The 17180-nt window shown below is 49.0% G+C and overlaps 1 protein-coding gene across 2 annotated transcripts in view; it reads right to left on the bottom strand.

Annotated features, from left to right (window-relative positions):
• Positions 1-9198, bottom strand: part of UPP1 (uridine phosphorylase 1) — a 29584-nt gene extending 20386 nt beyond the window's left edge. The window contains exons 1-2 of one of the 2 annotated variants that reach the window (XM_019450992.2): positions 9075-9198; positions 3003-3076 (exon numbers count right to left, since the gene is read on the bottom strand). The gene's annotated coding sequence lies outside the window, so the exon portion shown is untranslated. Of the gene's footprint in view, positions 1-3002; positions 3077-3192; positions 3336-9074 lie in introns of those variants that run through there. The other variant, XM_019450993.2, reaches the window with a different exon arrangement.
• Positions 9199-17180: the final 7982 nt, after the last annotated feature.

The raw sequence follows: 17180 nt of genomic DNA, 5'->3' as shown, positions 1-17180 counted from the left end.
TGATGTGGGAAACAGAGGCAAACAAAACATCAAATCCCCTTACTGCCTACGGCTCACTGACCAGTCCTTGAAACCGGCACAGTGACCTCCCTCGAGGGGCTCAGCTGCCTCCATGATGACACTTTGTGGGGGACAGAAGGGAATCTCAGCTTCACATCACCCCACCTCGAGGACCCTGTAAGTCTCCTTCCTTTATCTCAACTGCCCCAAGACACACGCTGGCATCATGCTCCAGGCTTAGGGCCCCCGATATACACCCGAGGGGTCTCAGGACTGAGGTTTTACTAAACAGTAATAAATGGCGTTTCCCTGGCCACAGCGACCCCCTGAAGGTCCTGGAAACCTTGCTTCCAAAATTCCTAAGAGACTTATTCTATCCCTGCCCCCTCCCAACCTGAGGGTATGTGATGAGTTACCCGTCACGACCCCAGGGCAGCTCCTGCTGCCAACGGGTTACAGGATTTTTTTTTTTTTTTTTACCTCAACACCTAGTGTAAGGGTTAAATTGTAGTGTAGGGCTAACCTATAGCTTGAGAGATAACAGCTTTGTGTTGACACTATAGCTTGAGAAATAACAGCTTTGTTTTGACACTGAAGGTTAAGAGATAACAGCCTTGCTTTACTCTTGTAAATTACGAGCTTCCTACTCTTGTAAATTATGAGCTTCCGTACTCTCCTAAATTAGGCTTCACCAATTAAGGAAACAAAAGTTCAAAGAAAAGAGCATCAGAGGCAGGGTCAAGGAGATCCACTGGTTGCGACTTAACGGCAGAAAGTCTAAAATAATCACCCCATCCGGGAACTGTTTCCACCTCATCTGGGAGCTATTTCTTTGTTCTGTTCCCAGGTGATGACAAAATGAGGTGGTCGGCTATAAAAACCATGTACTACGGCTGTTCAAGGCCGCACTCTGATCAAAAGTGTTGGTCCTGGGGCGCCTGGGTGGCGCAGTCGGTTAAGCGTCCGACTTCAGCCAGGTCACGATCTCGCGGTCCGTGAGTTCGAGCCCCGCGTCAGGCTCTGGGCTGATGGCTCGGAGCCTGGAGCCTGTTTCCGATTCTGTGTCTCCCTCTCTCTCTGCCCCTCCCCTATTCATGCTCTGTCTCTCTCTGTCCCAAAAATAAATTAAAAACGTTGAAAAAAAAAAAAATTAAAAAAAAAAAAAAAGTGTTGGTCCTGATCGGTCGGCCTTGCCTCTCATTGCAATAAACTTTGTTGTGACTGTCACTGGTGTCCATAGCATTCTGTTTTAGGAGTCGTGTGGATGCAACACCAGGATTTGTGGTCTCCCCACTTGGAAGAAGGAAGGGGTGGACACAGAGTGAGCAGGTACAAGGTTATTAGAACATCAGATCCGGAAGGAAGAATACTGGGGAAGCTCTCTTTACAGAGAGGGGGCGCTCAGAGGGAATGCCCGTGACTAGATGCAAGGCTCCTTGTTTTAGGAGGTTCTGGTCAGCATCCCCTTCCCTTCCCCCTGGATCCTCCTCAGGTCCCACCCTTACTGGCTGGACAACTCCAGGTGCTGGGTGGTCCCTTCCCGATGGGCTCGACTCCATTGCGCGAGGGGTCAGACTGGTCTTACTGTTGCCCGTATACACAAGTTTTAGGGTTTAGTTAGGTATTTTCCGTTGTCAGATTCCTGAGAGGAACCTGAGGGGGAGTAGGTGATGTCTGTTACATTCTTAAGTGGAACTCTACGCCCCAAGGGGGTTGCTGTGGTCAACCGCTCCCAGCTCCCAGCATTATTCCAAAATGCATGCTTTTGCCACCCAGGGACCTCAGGTCCTTTCTCTATTATCCTATCTTTCCCTATTATACAGGGGTCCTGTCTGTGTGCTTTAATAAAGTCACCTTTTTTAAAAAAAATTTTTTTTAACATTTATTTATTTTTGAGACCGAGAGAGACAGAGCATGAACGGGGGAGGGTCAGAGAGAGAGGGAGACACAGAATCCGAAATAGGCTCCAGGCTCTGAGCTGTCAGCACAGAGCCCGACACAGGGCTCGAACTCACGGACCGTGAGATCCTGACCTGAGCCGAAGTCGGCCGCTTAACCGACTGAGCCCCCCAGGCGCCCCTAAAATCACCTTTTTGCACCAAAGACATCTTCAATAATTCTTTCTTGGCTCCAAATCCCCACCATCACCCCAAAACCCCGTCACCCCTGATAAGGGAGCATTAAGTCAAGCTAACACACACCCTCCCCCATCAGGTGGGATGTGTGTGACATTCCTCAGGCACGCTGGCTGCAGAAGGACACAGGAAAGGAAAGAAAACAAACAGTTAACTGATAGAGACCACAGTCCTACAGGACGTGGGTCTCCAAGAGTTTACAAATATCTTAGGAAATTACAAGAAAAAGGCAATGTTACCCATAGCCTCATCTCCAGAAACCTACAAACTCATTCCTGGAGCCCCAGCATCACCCTCCCCTCTGTAGTGATGTGGGGAACACAGGCAGAAGGAAATGGCAGGTAACATGAAATGTCCTCCTAACCTGCAGCCCATTGACAGATACTCGAGGCAAGTACAGAGCAGCACGTTTCTCCAGAAACCCCTGCCCATGTCACGTTGCCTTCCTAGAGGGAAAACAGCCATAGCCAGACAGTAGCAGGGCCTCCAGGATCCCATGGGTCCTCTTTAGCACATCAAAGTCCTTCTGGAGGCCTCCCTTTGCCTTTCCCTCCCCCAACTGCACAGTATAGAACCAGTCTCTCCTCCCAAGCCCAGCACAGCTCTCTCCGCCCTCAGGTCCTGTCCCCGTGCTTTAATAAAACCACCTTTTTGCACCAAAGACGTCTTCAAGAATTCTTTCTAGGCCGCCAGCTCTGAATCCCCAGCACTCCAAAACCGCATCACCCCCACCTGCCCACAGAAAGGTCAAAGCCAGGAGGAGATAAAGGAGGTGTCTCACTTCCCAAGATCTTTCTCCCTAGACCAGGCAGAGCAGAGGGTGGAAACCAGGAGCCAATCCACCCCTGGGGGCAGCTCCCCACTCACCTGGATTCTTCCAGCCGCAGCAGGTGAACGGACAGGTGAACAGGCAGTGTGGGGAGCAGGTGTAAAAGAAAACCCTGGCGAAGAGTAAGAAAGAGGGAATCACTATTCAGGGACCCAGCACTACGTTTGCATTTTGAAGGAAGTTTTCAAGTTGGAAAAAAACACACAAAGCTACATTATGTTTTCCAACCTTCAAAGGAATCAGGAAACAGGGCTAGTCCGTGAGTGTCGTTGAGGCCAGGCTCAGCCCAGCGGGGGTTCAGGGTATTCTAGAAAAGGAGGCACCCCTGCGCCAGGGCCCCTACCACCAGCATCCACCACGTGCATTCAACTACAGCTCACGACATAAAACCCAGACAGAAGGGCTCCCTAGGACCCTGTCTCGGGCGCAAGAGGGAGCACCAGGGGAAGTGTCAGATGCACTGATTTTCAAGCACCGCCCACCCACCCCCACCCCCGGTGCAGTTTCACAAGGAGAGGTCACTCGTCAACTCAGCGAAGATTTCCGATGACCGCTTTTTACATCATTTTGCTGATTTAAAATCGTCTTGCACCCTGGACATTTTCCCTCCCACCGAGAATAGGTATGGCACATTCCCAGCAACACACACTGATGGTATACAATGGGACCTGTCCAGTCTGGGCAACTCAGAATGAACACGACACTTCCTGTTTCCCGCGGGGCTGAGAAAAGTCAGCTTGCAAAACCCAGTGACTGATGTAGCCCACTGTTGGCTGCACTGTACCCCCCCCCCTCGCCATGAAAGGGCTCCGCCCCCCTCCTCAGTGGCCACTGCAGAGCAGGGTGAATTTAGGTGCTCGCCTGGTGCTTTCAGGTCACTTCACGTGTTTAGTCACAGAGTTAAGAAAGGCACGAACTATCTGTGAGGTACCAGAAAGGGCTAAGCATGGCAGGCAGGGGTCACTTGACTTGGGGCAAGGTCAGAGGCCAAGTGCTCAGGTGGTGAGTCCATAAAAAACTTGAGCAGCACCTGGAGGTGGCCGGGGACTCCTGAAAGGTTTGGAGGGGGCAATGACGGAGATGTGTCTTTGTGAAAGGGTCCAGAGGAAGCCACTACCACATAACAATTATTCCCACCTGAAGACATAGGAGTTTCTGAAATCCCTTGTCTGCCTAAAAGTGGAGCCTCCTAGAAGAACTCAATTGTCATGAATTAGGTCCTAGGGAGCAATGCCAACTCTTCTTTGAAAACCAAAAACAAAAACACAAAAAGACACTCTCACTATCTTATCTCCCATCTATCCACTTATCCACTTATCTTTCCAAAGTCCTTTGTTTCCCTAAGTGCCCCTTCTGCACCTCCCCAGAAGTCCTCTGTTCTCCCAGAAGTGTCCTTCTGCCCCCTCTATGCCCTATGAAGATGGTAAATAAACCCCCCAATTTTTTTAAGTAGGCTTCATGCCCAGCACGATGAGGGGCTCAAACTCACAACCCTGAGATCAAGACCTGAACTGAGGTCAGGAGTCAGACGCTTCAATGACTGAGCCACCAGGCACCCCCAAATTCTAACCACCTCTTGGAGCCACATTTTTCTGTTAACTCCCATGTGCATACATAACTAAAAATCCATCTTTTCTCCCACTAGTCTGTCTTGTCATTTTGATTTGCAGTCCCCCAAAACACTACCTAAGAGGATAGAAGTTTTTCCTCCCCAACACATGATTCCAGCAGAGTTGGATGGAGGGACACAGAACATGAGCAGAGACATGTTAAGAACAGAAAGGCAGGGTACGTTCTGGATCCAGAAGATGAAATCGTAAGGGCTGACTGGAAGGATGAGGCTTCAAGGGGTGCCTGTGTCGAGCTAAGATGACAGGGAAGGACCCAGTGTCACTTACTAGGCATGGGGCTAAGGCTGGCTGTTTCCCATGACACCCTTTGGTTCTACACAAGGTGGCTGTGGGCATCACCCCATGTGGGAAATAAAGCTTGAGTTGTTTTCACAAGCAGGTTTGAAAAGTGACAGATGAGGCTAGCTGGGGGGAAACAGGGCAGGTGGGAATTCGGGGCCCAAGTCACATCCCCGGAACCAACAACTGAGGGAAGTCCCAGACACGAGAGGGACATCAGGGTAGGGAGGGAATGACCATGGCCATGTCCTATCCCTGTGGAAGGAAGCACTGATTAAAAATAGTCTTTCAAAAGTCTAATCTTCCCTGGGCACCTGGGTAGCTCAGGCGGTTAAGCATCCGGCTCAGGTCATGATTTCATAGTTCGTGGGTTTGAGCCCTGCATTGGGCTCTGCGCTGACAGTGCGGAGGCTGCTTGGGATTCTCTCTCTCTCTCTGCCCCTCTCCTACTCATGCTCTCTGTCTCAAAATAAATAAGCATTTAAAAAAAAGTGTAATCTTCCAACATTATCGGCACTGGATGATGGTTGTGACACTTCATGTCCCTTCGTCCTGAGGAATGGAGCTTCTGTGGAGAGCAGACAGCAGACGTCCATTCCAAAGCCCAGCCAACAACTCAGCAGGTGAGGTCAGGCCAGAGGCTACTTGAGGCACTGTACCTTCTGGCATCGTACCAGGATACTCAAACTTCACACCAAGGCCAGGATACATCCTGCTTCCTGAAGAGAAGACTCCCCTTACCTCCCCAGGACCCCACGGTCTTCTCTACGCCAGGGGAGCTTTTCCCTGGATTCCTGGCCCCGAGGTTCAGCCTCCCAGAGAAACTGGAACCTGGTTCAGGCTCTCAGGATCCTTTGCTGTGAGCGCCTGGGGTCTCCCCACCCACCTGTCTCCAGATCCAACCCGTAAAAAGAAAAACCCACAAAAAACCCTGTAGTTGTGTTTGGTTTTCTTTTCTGTTCTTTTAGTTTTAACCATTTAACCATTTTTTTTCTGTTCTTTTAGTTTTAACCATTAAACTAAAAATCAGATAGGTGGGTTACTCTGTGTAAATAGCTTGGTGTGTATAAATGTTTATAAAACTCTTTTGAATGAACATAGAGAGCAAATGTGTGTGAGTGTTCGTGTGTGTGTGTGTGTGTGTGTGTGTGTGTGTGTGTGTGTATGGGAGAGAGAGAGGGAGGAAAATGAACAGTGTTTATCTTCAGGGAGTAGGAAAAGCTGAAAGTTTCATTTTGTTTTATATTTGTGAGGTTTTTCATATTATTATTTTTATTTAAGTCATCTCTACACCCAACCTGGGGCTCGAACTCACTCACAAACTCCAAGGTCAAGAGCTGCTCCGTCGGCTGACTGAGCCAGCCAGGTGCCCCTATTTGTGGTTTTTTTTTTTTAAACACTGAGTTTGTATTAATCTTATGATCAGTAAAGATAACAAAAGAAGTCCACTTGGACAAAAGCCCATGGGAAAAACTCATTTTTTTTTTTTTTAACTAAAATGTTACTGGGGTGCCCACCATCGTAGAAAGTCCTGGGACTGCGAATGTGATTTGTTGGATCATGAGGCTTATGCAGAGAGAGAACTAGTAGGTCAATCTGGCCTCCAAAGAAGGGAGAAAAAGGGCAGAAGGATGGAACATTAGGGGACTTAGGCCTGGTTCAGTAAGAGGTGACAGGGCAGGATAGCAGCCTTAAAGGGTGGGGCAGGGTGTGAAAATCCTTTTAGGGGTTTAAGATTTAGACTTTCATTCCGGTTCAGGGAAATCACTAATCCTTTAAAGGCCGAGTTTACAGCCAAGGAAAGCAACCAAAGGTGTCTTTAACCCTGAAGACACCAGGAGTGTGGAATGAGCTAGAGGGGCCAGGCCTCACTGGGCAGGGCAGGGCAGAGTAGAAAAGGGCAAAGGGACAGGGAAGTAGCAGAGGGGAAGGGGGGCCAGCAAGGACACCACAGCCTGAAGAGTGCCTCAGGGGCCTTCCAGGATATTTCCTGTTCTCCAAATTTCAGAATTTCTGGGTCACCCCTCATGGAGGGGAGCAGCCTGATGTGGGGTTGACTTCTGGCATGGGTGGCCAGGAGGCTGCCACCTGTGACCTTGGGTCAGCCGGCCAATTGGGTCACCTGGCCAACCCCTGACCAAGAAGAGAGACAGACCTGTGGTCCCCGCTGTGGGCGTTTCTAGGTCCCAGGACAGTTTACCATAGACACGAATTGTGAAAGGACCCGTACGCAGGGACCAATTCTACGTCCTCTAATTTTTTACCGTAGTTTCTCTTTAGATCTGCAGGACAACTAGAGGTCAGTATTTCATGCTGCAACACTTGTTCAACATAGGTTTCAGGCATGCTTCTGGCCATTGAAACTCTCAAAGTTTAGTAAGAAAGAAAGAAAAAAAAAGGAGGGGGGGGGGGAACAGTCCCAAAACAGATTCACTTGCCCCAGGACGGCAAACCAAGACTCAGATATCTGTTAAATCAAAACCAAATGGAGAGCAGCCTTAAAAATTCCAAGCAGAGAAAAAATTCTGAGCAGAGAAAAAGGTTAGTCATAGGAAGTTTGAGTTTGCAAGACGACCCCGCCCCCCCCCCCGGGCCACTTCCTGCCTAGCCTCTGGAAATGCAGAGCAAGATTCCCACTCTTTCCCAATGTCAGTATGAGGTAACCACGGACCAATTCCCCACCCTTTAAGAACTTTCTAATATTTCAGCCAAGCGCTGCGAAGAAGAGCCACCGCCTTCCCACTCGAACTCTGGCGTTGTGATGACCGTAGACCTGTGAGTCCTATCCTATGCTCTGGTTCCAGTGCTCCCTGCTTGCAAACTGTCTCTTGGCGTGTGCCCAAAAACTTTTACTAATTGCTACTCTGGTGAATCATTGGCTTTATTCTGTTATTTCTGAACTTTTGACAGTTCTAACCTATCAGCCTCTCAGGAATCTGACCTTTAACCAGCCCACCTGCAATTACCTGGTCTCCATAGTGAGAGACTCCGGCCCTACCCCCAAAGCAAGGTGACCTTGGGGGAAGGATCCTTTCCTTTTATAATACCGTTTGTCTTGTCCAGTCCCCTCCCTCTTCCCTCACCCTTATGCCCCCTCACCCCCCATTTCTGCCTATAAAAGTCTTCCTCTTGTGCAATTCCTGGGAGCTCCTTTCCGCTTGCTGGATGGGACGCTGCAGCATCGGTAACCAAATAGAGACAATGAGATCTTCAAACCCACTCAGTGGAATTGTGGTTTTTAACTGTAAAAATCATTCTCCAAAAGGTAACTTTACTTAACCACTAAAGAAAAAGTGTGTGTGGGGGGGGGGGGGGGGGGGGAGGGGGGATTCTGGGTGTTCTCTGGTTTGAGCTGTGGAGAAGCCGGTCCCCGCCCCGCCTGCCTCCACCTAGAGGTCACACCCGCTGCGTCTCGGGTCTTGGGAAGAAGGCGGCGGTGGCGGGGTTAGGAAACACACCCCTCTCCCACCCCACCCCCGCACGCTCTGAGCGCTCTCCCTGTGCACCCTGCTCCCAAGTGCACCCCCATCCCCTCTCCCAGAACATTCTCCCCACGCACCCACTAAGCGCTCTCAGCATCCTCCCGGACGGTACCTCCTCCCCGCACGCCTGCTCATCTGCCCCCCGCGCGCGCTGCTCCCCGGTCCCCCGCCCCGCACCCTCCTCTCCCTGCACCTGCTCCCCACCTCTGCTCATCCGCCCCGCGCGCCCTCACCGTATACTCCGCTCCCCCTGAAACCTGTTCTCCTCGGACCCCGTGCCCTGCTCCCGGCGCGCCCTGCTCATCCGCCCCACGCGCGCGCTGTTCCCCGGTCCCCCGCCCCGCACACTCCTCTCCCTGCACCTGCTTTCCACCTCTGCTCATCCGCCCCGCGCGCCCCGTTAGCAGTGCACCCTCCCCGTACTCCGCTCCCCGAAACCTGTTCTCCCCCCGACCCGGTGCTCTGTTCCCCGCACGCCCTGCCCATCCGCCCCGCGCGGGCGCTGCTCCCCGGGCCCCCTCCCCGCACCCCCTCGCTGTACACTCCTCTCCCCGCCCCTGCTCCCCACCTCTGCTCACCCTCCCCGTGCGCCCTCTCCTCTCCGAGTACTCCCGTTGCGCGCACCCCGCTCCCCGCACATCCTTCCCAGCCCACGGCAGGTGACAGGGAAGCCTGGCTCCGGAAAGCAGATCCCCGAACCCCGGCGGGGACCACTCACCGAAACGGGGACCCGCAGCGTCAGTTTCGGATCTAAGTTTGAGCGCCAAGCCTGGGTCATCGCCCCGCCGCTGCCCCCTCCCCGCCCCGTTCCGGGAAGGCTGCCCCCAACTCCGCCCAAAGTTGTTTCCTCCTATGGCGGGTGAGCTGGTGAGTCACCGGAGACATCCCGGTTACTCATTAAGCCGCTCTGCCGTGAAGATAACCCCTTGTCAATCTTGAAGAGCAAACAGCAGAGGTTATCCAGCGGCAAATGGGCTTGTGCGAGACGGGGCAGACCAATTACCAGTGCGGCAAGCAAACTATGCCCACCGAGCAAACCCGAACTCAGAGCCCGCTCCCAGAGGACGCGGGGTGGGAGGGGCTGCTTTGAAGGAAAGTTCACTGGAGGGAAATGAGAGGCAGGTGGCCTCTCCTCGGCTGCAGGCGATGGAGGTGGAGGTGGGCTCTCATTGGCTGCAGGTGATGGTGGAGGTGGGCTCTCATTGGCTGGCGGCTGTTGCCAGGTAGAGAGGAAATCTTCCTTCTTCCTTCCGCGTGGACTCTGCAGGATGAGGCCAGTGGTCCTGACCTCCGTGGAGAGCCCAGGTCTGTAGGGGTTGCCCCACCCCCAGCTCCAAAGCCACCGGGGAGAAATAACACGCGGAACCAGCCCTGGGTGGGGTGGTGTCAGGAAACGGGGGCGGGGGGGGTGCCCAGGCCATGTCCGCTGTGGTCCGTTAATCTCTCCAGTCCCTGATCTGGATTTTCTTCTGAGACTCTGGGTTGTGGGAGCTCGCTAGTAACTGGGCAAAGCCAGGAGATGCTGGCGCAAGAAAGGAAATGACTCATTCGGTCGGCAGCCTAGACTGCAGGGCCTGGCAGCAGCCAAGACTGCGGGCTGACCCGAGCTGCCCTGCAGGTGGCCTGCATAGGCATCCAGCGCCCGAGAGCTCGATGCCTGAGGATCTCTGGTGCAGCGCACAGCCGTGGCCCGATGACCACGCTGCACCTGACCTGGAAAATCAAATACCCAGGACATATGTGTCAAGGGAACACCCGGTGAATGCGACAGACCAGAAATGAGATTGTGACCGTCTCTAAACCACACCTGAAAGCCCCGCCCACCGCGAGGCCACCCCCGGGCGCCTCCGGGCGGCGCTGCTACAGGCCAAGATGCCAGGGACACACAGGCCAGCCCCGAGGGCCTTGGACTTGTGCACAGAAGTGCTCTGAGCGGCCTCTCCCTGAAGCAGTCATGCCGCAAAGGCCACTGACGATGAATGACACCCACTCCTGGCGGACTGGCCAAGGAGTCATTCCACACCATTCAAAGTCCCCCACAAGGAGCTGAGTATGTTGCAGAGCCATTTGCGGAGGCTGGCTTTTGCTGTTGGGTACCACTTCCCAAGTGCAAGTGCCAGCCACCCTTCCTCCCATCTCAGCAGCTCTCCAGCATCCTAGAGGGCTCAGAGGGTAGAAACCTCAGAGAAGGGAGAACGGTGTTCTTCAGACAGCCGGCAGGCCCCACGGCAGGCCGTGGAACAATGTTGTGGGTCACAGCCAGCGTTCTGATTGTCGATGGGGAAGAATGGAGAAGAAAAGCATGTCCACTCCCGCGTGGAGGAGGCAGGTACCTCTGTGTCGCACAGTGTGGCCCCCAGAACATTTGAAGGTGGCCCCGGACACCAGCTGGATGCTACCAGCTGATATGGTCTTGGCCTCTTTGTCTTTACCTGTATAAGGGCCACTTGTCTCCTAAGGGGGTATTCTGAGCAGAAAAGCCAGGGCCTCCGGGAACTGTCCAACCTGGACCCCAAACACGAGGGGCCAACATGTGCCCCCAACGTCAGCCCGCCTGCTTGCTGCTACACAGCTCTGTCCGCACTCAGTTTTCTGCACACCCTTCTTCCCATTCCATCCAGGAATCGTAGGAGTTAATTTCTTAACTGGCTCTCAGCACACCTTATAGCCCACAGTGACCGTCCCCTCGTCTCAGTCTATCAGATGGGAAACATGCCCCAGATAGATCTCTGTTGTGTATAAGCCACCTCGTCTGTGGCATTTTTGCAAGGGCAGCTCGATAGGGTAAGTTAAAGTTGTCAGGAATAATTACGGAAGGGTGTCTTGTAGCCTTTGCCCCATTGCCCCCGTGGGGACATTGTGAGGATCCACCCAGGGTTTGACATTAACACAACCCACAAGTGCCCCCTTCACATTGCCGCACGTTTTCTCACACTCGTATTCGTGTTGTGCTTCTATACAGCTTTGTCACATGTGTGACATCGCCACAGTTGAGATGATGAACTGTCAGTTACCGAAAGAACCCCCATGGTGCCCTATCCCCACCCCTACCCCAACCCCCAAAACCGTTAAGCCCTAGTACCTGCTAATCTGCCCTCAATTTCTAAGATCTCATTTTTTTTAATTAAAAAAAATTTTTTTTAACGTTTATTCATTTTCAAAAGACAGACTGTAAGTGGGGAGGGGCAGAGAGAGAGACAGAATCTGAAGCAGGCTCCAGGCTCTGAGCTGTCAGCACAGAGCCCGATGCAGGGCTCGAACCCACAAACCGTGAGACACACCTGAGCTGAAGTCGGATGCTTAACTGACTGAGCCACCCAGGCGCCCCTTTTTTAAAATTTCTTAATGTTTATTTATTTTTGAGAGAGACAGGCAGACAGAGTATGGGTGGGGGAGGGCAGAGAGAGAGGGAGACACAGAATCCAAAGCAGGCTTCAGGATCTGAGCTGTCAGCCCAGAGCCTGACATGGGGCTCGAACCTGTGAACTTCAAGATTGTGACCTGAGCCGAAGTTGGACGCTCAACAGACTGAGTCACCCAGGTGCCCCTGAACTGGCTTTTTCTACTCAGAATTCGCTGAAGATTTGTCCACAGTGTATGTATTAGTAGTTGGTTCTGGGAAAATTAATAAAAGGAAACTGCATTCAGAACAGAGTCTGATGGACAGCAGGGGGCGCTCTCACACCCTACCGCTAGTTACCAGTTCCAGACCCAACAGGAAGAGTGGCACCTTGCATCCGGGTACTACTTTAGCTACTACCTTTACTGTCTCAGTGGGAGGAAGGAACACCCCCGGCCCCCGCCATCCCCCCAACAGCCCAGCCAATGAGAAGCAGGCATAGCCCAGCCAATGCGTGAAAGTCTCAGCTCAGCCAATGAGAAGCCACTAAATTTTGAGCTCGCAGTTTATTCTAATGCACTTCTTGTTATCACAGCCTTCCCAAATTCGCTTGCCTCTGTGAGAGTGGTCCTCTCCTTCGTTTTACAGATTCACCTCTGGTTCTGCATGAAGCTTGGTTGTCACAGAGTGCATTTCTCTGCTATTCCTAAATAAACCCATTTTACTACTCAAAAAACAAACAAAAAAATGGCAGTTTTATGTTTAAAGGCAACAGTTGTTTTTTACCGAGCATTGTGCCCTGATGCGGACTATCCTGTTTAACCAATCGCACCCTGAAAGACAGCCAGGCTGTTTCCAGTGTAGGCTACGAAGAATAAAGCTGCTGTGAAATTTCACGTACAGGTATTTTGTGTGTGTGTGCGCGTGAACATACATTTTCATTTCCCTGGGATAAATACCAAGAGTGCAATTGCTAGGTTGTATGGTAATTACACATTTAGTTGTACAAGAAACTGCCAAATTGTTTCCTGCGGTGGCTGTAATATTTTGCACTTTGCCAGCAATGGATGTGAAATCCACTTTCTCCACATCCTCACCAGTATTTGCTGTTGTAATTATTTTTTACCTTAGCCATTCTGATCATTGTACATTGATCTCTCATGGTTTTTACTTTGCACTCTCCTGGTGGCTAATAGTGTTGAGCACCTTTTGATGTGCTTACGACATCTGTATACCCTCTTTGGGGAAGTATTCGTTCGTGTCTTTCCCTCATTTTTTAATGGATTGTTTGGAGGGTTTGTTGTTTGGTTATTCTTGTCGAGATTTCAGTGCTCTTTGTACATTCTAGATGCAAGTTCTCTGTTGGATAGATCATCTGCAAACATTGCGAATATCTTCTCCCAGTCTGTAGCTTGTTTTTTGTTTTTGTTTTTATTTTGTTTCATATTTTGTCCTCTTCATATGAGCTTTCACAGCGAAGAATTCTTTTTAATTTTGATGAGATCAGTTTATCAGTTTTCTCTTTTCATTCTTTTGCTGTCAAGTCTAAAAGTGATTTGCCTTGCCCTAGATCCTGAGGACTTTGCCTGTGTTTTTCTTTAAAGTTTTATTGTTTTATGTTCTACATCTTAGTTCATGATCTATTTTTATTATTTATTTATTTTTAATTTTTTAAGATGTTTATTTTCTTTTCTTTTTTTTTTTTAATTTTTTTTTTCAACGTTTTTAATTTATTTTTGGGACAGAGAGAGACAGAGCATGAACAGGGGAGGGGCAGAGAGAGAGGGAGACACAGAATCGGAAACAGGCTCCAGGCTCCGAGCCATCAGCCCAGAGCCTGACGCGGGGCTCGAACTCACGGACCGCGAGATCGTGACCTGGCTGAAGTCGGAGGCTTAACCGACTGCGCCACCCAGGTGCCCCAAGATGTTTATTTTCAAGAGAGAGAGAGAGACAGAGCACAAGTGGGGGAGGGGGAGAGAGAGACACACAGAGAGAGAGAGAGAGAGTCACAGAATCCCAAGCTGACCTGAACCAAAGTCAGATGCTTAACCGACTGAGCCACCCAGGCACCCCTCATGACCCATTTTTAAACATCATGATTTGGTGACTCTGGCTTTTGGGTTTTTGTGGGTTTTGTCTATGGATGGACAGTGGCTCCAGAACCTGTTGTCAAAAAGACTGTCCTATGGCACTGAATTTCCTTTGTTCTTTTGACAGAAGTTAGTGCAGCGTATTTGTGTGTGGGCCTACTTCTGGATTTTCTGTTCTCTTCTAATCAATCATCTGTGTGTCTCTCCCTTTCTGTCAATGCTGCAGTATTTGGATTACTGTAACTACATAGTAGATGTTAATATTGGGTAGTGTGATTTTCCTGCTTGATTCTTCTTTTTCAAGATTGTTTCAGCCATGGGACGCCTGGGAGGCTCAGTCGGTTGAGTGTCCAGTTTTGGCTCAGGTCATGATCTCATGGTTCATGGGTTCGAGCCCCTCATCAGGCTCTGTGCTGTCATCGCAGAGCCTGGAGCCTACTTCGGATACTCTGTCCCCCCTCTCTCACTCTGCCCCCCCTCAAAAATAAACATTTTTTCAAGAGGTTGTTTCAGCCATTCTAAGGCCTCTGCATTTCCATATAGCTTTTAGAATAAGCTTGTCTATATCTGCAAAAATACACCCTGGAAGTTGGATAGGGATTGTCCTAAACCTATAGGCCAGCTGGGTCCTGGCAAAGCCAGGACTCAGCTCCTCCTGAGTCCCTTCAGCTCCTAGTTTGCAGATGGTTTTATCATGAAAGAGTATTGTATTTTCTTTTCAGATGATTTTTCTGGGTGAATTATGATGATCATAATAATGATGATCATGTTTTTTTCCCCTTCATTCTGTTAAGGTACTTTATTACATTGATCGATTTTCGTATGTTGCATCAACTTTGCATTCCTGGAGTCAGTCCCACTTGGTCATGTCATAGAATTCTTTCAATATGCTGGCAGATTTGCTTTGAAACTTATTTTTTGGGCTTTTTTTTTTTTTTTTTTGAGGATTTTTCAGTAATTTGTTCATTACTTTCTTGTGATGTCTTTATCCGCCTTTAGTATCAGGATATTCCTGGCCTCATAGGATGAGTTAGGGAGTGTTTTCTCTTCCATTTTTGACAGAAATTGAGAAGGATTGGTTTTAATTCTCTAAATGACTTTTAGCATTTATAAGTAAAGACATCCTGCTTTGGGCTTTTCTTTGATTGGACAGTTTTGGTTTTTGGGGTTTGTTGTTTCGTTTTGTTTTGTTTTTGTTACTGATTCAGTCTCTTGTTATAGATCTGTCCAGATTCTCATTTCTTCTTGAGTCAGTTTGGTAATATGCACACTTCATCCTGATTATCTCATTCTGTCGGAGCACAGAATTGCCTTAGTATTCTCTTATAGTCCTTTTATTTCTATAGTGTTAACGATGTCTCACTTTTATTTTTCATTTTAGTGATGAGCGTCTTCTCTTGGTCTTAGCCAGTCTACTAAAGGGCTGGCAACTTTTCAAAGAATGAGCTTCAGTTTTGTTGACTCTATTGTTTTGTTGTTCTCTGGTTCGTTTATATCTGCCCTAATCTCTTTTGTTTCATTCCCTCTGCCAGCTTTGGGTTTAGTTTGCTCATCTCCTCGTTCCCTGAGATAGTAAAGTCAGGTTGTTGATTTGAGAGCTTTCTTTTCTTTTCTCTGTCTCTTTGATTTGAGATCTTTATTACTATTTAATGCAGGCATTGCAGCTATAAATATCCCTCTGAGCCCTGCCTTCACGGCATCCCATACTTTTTTTTTTTTTTTTTTACGTTTATTTATTTTTGAGACAGAGAGAGACAAAGCATGAATGGGAGAGGGTCAGAGAGAGGGAGACACAGAATCTGAAACTGGCTCCAGGCTCTGAGCTGTCAGCACAGAGCCCGATGCGGGGCTCGAACTCACAGACCGCGAGATCATGATCTGAGCCGAAGTCGGACGCTTAACCGACTGAGCCACCCAGGCGCCCCCATCCCATATGTTTTTGTATGTTGTGGTTTTATTTCATTCATTTCTAAGTATTTTCTAATTTCCCTGTGATGTCCTCTTTGACCTGTCAGTCACTTCCCAATGTGTTAATTTCTGCATAATTGTGAAATACCCAGTTTTCCTTCTGTTATTGATTTCCATTATTCCTTTCTATTATTGATTCCAATGTGGTTATAGAACATAATTTGCCTGACCTCCCACACAGTTGAAAATCTACATATAAGTTTCTCCCAAAAGGCTTAACTACTAACAGCCTACTGTTAACCAAAAGTCTGACCCATAACATCAACAGTCGATGAACACGTTTTGTACGTTCTATGGATCACATACTGTGTTCTTACAGGACAGTAAGCTAGAGAAGAGAAAACTAAATGAAGAAAATCTTAAGGAAGAGAGAACACATCTGTAATGCTGTCCTGTAGAATGTCCACCTGTCAGTGGACCCGCACAGTTCAAGTCCAGGTTGTTTCAGGGTTGACTGTCCCATTTTTACTCCATATGACCAGCCATCCACACTGTCTCATGCTCACACATTTCCCTATGGAAATGTTTCCTCAGTTTGCTCACACAGCACAGATGCCCAGCTAAGTATCTCGTTTGAAGAACTACAGTTCTAGGTGCATCTGGGAGGCTCAGTCAGTTGAGCATCTGACTCTTGATTTCCGCTCAGGTCATGATCTCACGGTTTGTGAGTTCGAGCCCCGCATCGGGCTCTGTGCTGACAGAGCAGAGCCTGCTTGGGATTCTCTCTCTGCCCCTCCCCTGCTCACACTTTCTCTCTCCCTCTTTCTCTCTCAAAATAAATAAATAAAACTTTATAAAACCACATTGCAATGCTAATTACTTACATGTAGCAGTCGCAAAATTTATAAAATAATAAAATTCAGTCTGATTAGTTAAAAAACCATTGTTAAAACTACTAGGTTAAATATTAAAATGAGACATAGTTTTACTTAAATGATACAAAATAATAAATGTGTAATATGAATTTCAGCCTATGCAAAAAAGATTAGCAAACATTTTAAACTGGCATATGATATGATGCTTTCACATCAGGTGTTTACAACTTTAAGGCATAATGATAGTAGTAATTTTTTCTTAGTGTAAACTATGTCACAATATTCTCAAGTTTTTTTGAAACAGAGAATATCATCTCTATAGGTATTACAGGACCAAATAATGGAAAAGACTGTGAGTTTCTTCTAGTTAAGGGTCTAAATAGGTTGACTTCAATAGAAATGTCACCAATGGAGACTCACACAGGAGCAGGTGAGGTCAGATGCTGATGGGTTGAGGGTGGGGGGGGAAGGGGTTGGTTCCAAGACACTGGGACACCCCAGGCCAGTGAGACGCAGCGTCCCCAAGCCCCGTGATTCACATCCCAGAGAAATACAGGAAGCGACACCCAACATTGGTACCATCTATGCAACAGTGACACCCAATCGGC

Source organism: Panthera pardus, unplaced genomic scaffold (genome assembly GCF_024362965.1).
Source record: "Panthera pardus isolate Hobbes unplaced genomic scaffold, ASM2436296v1 HiC_scaffold_8, whole genome shotgun sequence".
In the NCBI taxonomy this organism is placed as follows: domain Eukaryota; kingdom Metazoa; phylum Chordata; class Mammalia; order Carnivora; family Felidae; genus Panthera; species Panthera pardus.
Note: the sequence above shows the minus strand (reverse complement) of the source record. Positions and strands in the feature narration are given on the sequence as shown.